Raw genomic sequence first — 6,581 nt, forward strand, 5'->3', positions numbered from 1 at the left:
TCCACAATTTCTAATGAGAAATAAGCTGTTGATCTTATTGAGTATCATATATACATGGCGGTTTGCTTCTTTTCTGTGAGCTTTCAACATTTTTTTCTTTGTCTTTTGACAGTCTGATTATGATGTGTCTAGGCATGGATCTCTTTGAATTTATTCTACATGGAGTTTGAGGATGTGAAGATTAGTGTTTTGCTTATATTTGGGGAAATTATTGGCAAATATTTCTTCAAATATTCTTTCTGTACCTTTCACTTGCTCCTCTCCTTCTAAGATTCTTATTATGCATGTTTGCATGCTTGATGGTGTCTTACATGTCTGAGGCTCTGTTCATTTTTCTTCATTCTTTTTTTCTGTTCCTCAGACACTCTTGATTGACCTGTTTTCAAGTTCACTGACTTTTTTTTCTGTCTGCTGAAATCTTCTGTTGAAATTGTCTTGTCGACTTTTCCTTTCAGTTTTTGTTATTTTCAATTCCAGAATTTTTCTCTTTGGTTTTGTNAAATGTCTATTTCTAGAACCAGTAAATTGATATTTTCTATTTAGTGAGACATGATTCTCATACTTTCCTTTAGTCCTTTAAATATAATTTAGTTCTTTGAAAATATTTAAAATAGATGATTGAAGTTTTTGTCTAGTGAGTCCAATATCTGGTATTTCTTAGAGTCAGTTTCTATTGATTGCTTTTTTCCTTATGTATGACCCATACTTTCTTATTTCTTTGCTGTTCTTGTAATCCTTTTATTGTTCTTGCTGAAAACTAAACATTTTGAATAGTATAATATAGTAGCTGTGGAAGCAGATTTTTTTCCTTCTCCTCAGGATTTCTTGTTGCTATTGTTTGTTTTAGTGTATTTGTTTAGTGATTTTTCTCAATTATTGCTATAACATCCATATTCTATGTTGTATGTGGCCATTGAAGTCTCTGCTTGGTTAACTTAGTGGTTAGCTAATTATTAGATGAAGTCTTGCTTAATTGCCTAGAACCAATAAATCTCCCAGTCTTTGCCAAGGATGTGTGTGTGTGTGTGTGTGTGTTGGGGCATGCTTTCAATTCTCAGCTAAGCAGTTGTCAGCTCTGTCATAGCTCTCATTTTCTGCTTATGCAATTCCTCAAGGTCAGCCAGATGTGAGAACTTAGGGCCCTCTCAGATTTTCTTAGCATATTGTCAGTCACCCCTGAGTATGGGCACATGCTTCTTATATATGTGTGTGGTCATCTAGGTTCCTGGGAATATTTCAAAACACTTCAAAAACCCTAGAGCATCTCATTTTCTATTGTTTTTCTTTAAGTTTTTTGCTTAGTTCATTATTTGCCCTGTTTTCCACCTCATCAGGCAGTTATGAATTTATTTGTTTATTTTTTACTTAAAAAAATTTTTTTAAGCCAGTCAAATTTAGCAGCAGGGGGTTATATACCAACTTTAGTGACACTAATGTTAATAAGTTCTGATAACCCACTACCATCTGACAGGCTAGGTATGAATTTAAACAGTTGCCTTATTTGCTTTTGACAAATGCCCTTGGTAAAACCCTTTTGAATTTTCACTTGGTCAAACTCCAAGTCAGGTAAAATTCAGACAACTTATAAGTGGGATCTTCCAGGGAACCACCAGACAGATTGAATAATGGCAATTATTTGGGAATAGGGCTTTCAAGAAATCTCAACTTGGTCCTGTCCTCTCCAGTGGTTTCCAGCTTCTAATTTTCACTGCAGTCTGTTGTTAGTTTCCAAGGATGTAGTATATGTAGAGAGTGGATGATGGGACTAGGGAAAATTAAAATGCTACAGACTGGGTGGTATGACTCCTGCCTGTAATCGTAGCTACTTGGGAGACTGAGGCAAGAGGATCGCTTGAACCCAGGAGTTTGAGATGAGCCTGGGCAACATGGTGAGATTCTGTTTCAAAAAGGAAAAACGGATCCTTGATAGTAGCTAAGAGTGTCTCTTAATTCCATTCTCATCCTTAGAACAATAGTTGGAGTCTGTTTTTTGGCCAGGTGTGGCGGTGTGTACCTGTAATTTGATCTACTTGGGATACTGAGACAGAAGGATCACTTGAGACCAAGAGTTTGAGACCAGCCTGGACAACATAGTGAAATTTCTGTCTCAAATTAAAAAAAAATCCACAAAACTCTGTTCTTAACAAGATTCAACCATTTTTATTGAGTGAACAAATGATGTCTGAATTGCTGCAAGACCTTAAGTTAGTTTCAAGTTCTGACATTTTGATTTTGACAACTTTTGCCAATTTTCTCTTTCCTTTTATGGAGAGTTTCAGAGGTCTTTACTCCAACATTTTCTATGATGTCTTCTCAGTAATTATTAAGAGCTTGGTTGTGTAGTAGTATTTCACTGGAAAAAAGTCTGGCTGCTCTGTTTTACAAGATATTGGTATATTGAAACATGAGAGTTTATGTGTGTGTGCCACAAGAGTCTTGTGATTTGGTGCTACTTACAGGATAGGGATAAGCCAGCCAGATGGAATATTGCCCTGGGCACAAGACTGAGTGGGACTCGGAGGATAATAAGCAAGGAAAGTAGAAGTAAGGCATTCAGCATAGAGAAGAGGCAACATTATAGAGAAGAAAGAAGTTTGGAGCCTTGATTACAATACTAAATTTGGAAAGGCAAATTTGGAAGGGTACAATGTAGGCAGAAACAGAAGACTGTATAGAGGAATTTGGGGAGCACAATCACATTAACAGGCCCAGGTGATTGGTTCAGGACAGACTATGAGGAGCACACTGGTCGAGACCTTTATTTATCTGGTGTCCATTGAACATTCCTGGAGCAGTGTGGGGCAGGTATTTCAGCTTATCAGAGTTGTTTCAGGCTAACCATTTGTATTTTGATTGTCAAGGCAAACCCCATGATGACGTTTTAAATGATGCCAAGAAAATTTAGGATTTTCCTGAATGTTGTACTCTACAAACACAGAAGGGTTTTAGAGGAGAAGAAAATCTGTAACAACTGCAGTATCCAGGAAGGTCCTTATGTAGGAGGAAAAACTGCTCTTTGAATAATATATAGAGTTTAGCTAGGCAAGAGGTTAAAGGATTGCAGCATATACTCACAGACCGGAAAGAACGAATGAATATGAAATGGAATGGGATGTGTTGGGGTAAACATGGTGTATTAGTCCATTCTCATACTATTATAAAGATACTACCTGAGACTGTGTAATTTATAAACAAAGGAGGTTTAGTTGACTCACAGTTCTGCATGGCTGCGGAGGCCTCAGGAAACTTATAGTGGAAGGGAAAGCAGGCACTTTCTTCTCTAGGTGGCAGGAGAGTGTGAGTGTGTGAAGGAGGAACTGTCAAACACTTGTAAAATCATCAGATCTTGTGAGAACTCACTCACCATTATGAGTACAACATGGAGAAAACTGCCCCCATGATCCAATCATCTCCCTTCCTCTACACCTGGGGATTACAGGCCCCTCCCTCAACCCATGGGTATTACAGTTGGAGGTGAGATTTGGGCGGGACCCAGAACCAAACCATATCACATGGGAACTCATTTTGGTCACATCAGATTTCTTGTTGAAATAGAAGTTGGGAATAAGAAAATTTTAAAATACGAAATTCCCTAGAACACAATTATGTAAGACCACTAGGGAACCAAAAAGAAATAAGTGAAATGATTGCTGGGCACTATTCAAGATTCAGAGCATTAATTAATGATATGTCGGTTCTCACAGTCACTCTTTTTTTTCCACCCATTTTTCTTCTATCCTTCCCTTACTATTTTTAAGGAGAAAAGAGGCTTAATTTTATTAGATTCTTAATATGTGCCAGGCACTGTGCCAAGTACTTTGTATGTGGATTTCATTTAATCCTCATGTCTGACCTTTGGAGGTTGCCATCATTAATCCAATTTGATAGATACAGAGATTTGGTGTTTCATTAATAGCTGGTCCCTTTCGTTGTCATGGAACCAGAATTCATCACAAGTAGTAGAGGGTTTATTGTGAGGGAAGTCTACACATCTCCTATGTGTAGATTTCCTGCACATGTACGTGTGTGTATAGGAAACAGGATACTGATTAAGCAGCTATCCTTAATGGTTATCTGGAAAATTTAATTACTAGGCCACAGGAAGAATGGAACCCATGACAGCCTGAGATAGAGCCTGGAACAGAAAGATTATTCATAGTCCTGGGAGTTTTAGAGACCTTAGAAGCAGAGTCAATGGATTTTCATGTGGTGATCCAGCACTGACCCAACCCAGGTGTCCCTATTTGCCATATATCTGTGTTCAGGCCAGGTGCAGTGGCTCATGCCTGTAACCCCAGCACTTTGGCAGGCTGAGGCAGACAGATCATGAGGTCAGGAGATCGAGACCATCCTGGCTAACATGGTGCATCCCGTCTCTACTAAAATACAAAAAATTAGCCAGGTGTGGTGGCACATGCCTGTAGTCACAGCTACTCAAGAGGATGAGGGAGGTTGAGGCAGGGGAATTGCTTGAACCTGGGAGGTGGAGGTTGCAGTGAGCCGAGATTATGCCACTGCACTCCAGCCTGGTGACTGAGGAAGACTTCGTCTCAAAAAAAAAACTGCGTTCTCTTCCTGGGACCAGTTGGCTGATTCTTCTACTTTTTTGTGTATATTTGTGAGAGTGAATGTTTTTGGGATAAATATTTTATGCTTCTTTAGTGAGAGCTGTTTTGGGACTGTTTACCTGAGAAGAAACTAAGGGAGTATCAGGCATAGTATTTGACAGGTTGAATGCTTAGAAAAATTTAACACATTTCAAGTCAATCAATGGCAGAGTCAGGAATTAAATAACAGCTTATCTCAAAGGTTCTATTATTTTTACTCTTCTTGTGGGCATGACTTTTTTTTAAGGTTGATGTAGGTTATGTACTTAACCCCCATCCCCAAGGAACTGACATTAGTAGTTAAATATGATATAAGTTAGCAGACATGTGCCACATGAATGGTTCAGGCAAAGCATCCTGGGAGTCCAGATGAAAGGGAAACTTCCCCTAAGTGAACTAATTAGAGAAGAATTCATGGATAAAGTAGTAATTGAGCAGAATAAAGGTAGGCCTTTGAGGTAGAGATGTAGGAAAGGGTTGACATGAATAAAGGCTTACTGATGAGGAAGGCACAGGATAAATTTGACTACAGCACAGGGCACTGGGATCTATGGTGCATATCGCTTTGGGTGCTTACTCTAAATCATGCTGGGAGCAGAATGAAGAAAAACAGAGTGGAGTGAGAGCAGCATCCAGGAAATGACCACAGAAGGTCTTTCAATGATTTGCATGTGAGATCAAGAAGAAATGAATTAGTGTTACAGCAAAAAAATATGGACAGAAAGAAATGAATTCAGGGATGATTTTGAAAGAGACAAGACAGAACTTGAAGCCTGATTAGATGATATGGATGAGGAAGAGGGGAGAATAAGACAATATTGGGATTTCAAGTCTGGATAACAGTGACAGTGAGAATGATACCTTCATCATGAGAAATAAAATCAGGAAGAGATGTAGGTGGCAATAGGAAAATAATGCATGGTTTATGTATGCTGAGTTTAAGGTATTAATAGGGCATCCAGATATAGACATCTATTAAACAGTTAAAAATGTGAGCTTGAATCTTGGCAGAGTGGTTGAGACAAAGATTTTTTTTAAGATTTGATAATCTTCAACATGTAAATTGTTGTTGAAGTGTAGGAGTAGATAAGATATCCAAAGAGAGACAGATCTTAGAAAAAAGATGAGAATTCTAAGGGCAAAGCTTTAATAAACAACTCACATTTTTTGAGGGGTAGGATGCAAAAGATGAAGAAATAGGCAGATACTACTTGTCCAAAGTGGCAGCATTTTCATGTGTTGAGCCTCAAACTCACAGTAATGATAGATAAATCATCACTGAGCTCAAAACAAGGCAAATATCATTTGTACCAGAAATTGAACAGAAATGCAAATTTATGAGTAGGCTTGATGCCACAAGCTTTCTGGACTCCAGGCTGAAAACAGACAATGCATTTTAGGTTTGATTCCTGCAGCATAGTGGGGATCAAAGTGCTCCATGTAAGACAGGAACTAGAGCCACACTTACTGTCTGAAGTCTCCTGCTAGCCCTGGCCCCACTCCAACTCAAGAAAAGAATCTGAAAAAAATTGTTGTTGGCTCCTTCTTGGGATACCTACAATGTAGAATGCACTGTAAGCCTAGAGATTCAGACACCTACAGATGCAGCCTTGAGACTCAGACTGAATCAAATTGCCTAAGGTCTTGTGACTGGATTAGTGATATCTCTATTTGACATTTTTATCTGCTAGTATATAAAATCTGGTTCTGGACTGGTTGTCCAGAGAGTTGGGTAGAAATAAGCAGACAACCCACAAACTGTTAGAAAGGAAAGAGTTAGCATAAAGGAATAGTAGAGAGAAAATAAAATAAGAACAAAAGCCTCTCACCCGGGTGCGGTGGCTCACGCTTGTAATCTCAGCACTTTGGGAGGCCAAGGCGGGTGGATCACGAGGTCAAGAGATCGAGACCATCCTGGTCAACATGGTGAAACCCCGTCTCTACTAAAAATACAAAAAATTAGCTGGGCATGGT

The sequence above is a fragment of the Cebus imitator genome, unplaced genomic scaffold (genome assembly GCF_001604975.1).
Source record: "Cebus imitator isolate Cc_AM_T3 unplaced genomic scaffold, Cebus_imitator-1.0 Scaffold193, whole genome shotgun sequence".
NCBI classification, from domain to species: domain Eukaryota; kingdom Metazoa; phylum Chordata; class Mammalia; order Primates; family Cebidae; genus Cebus; species Cebus imitator.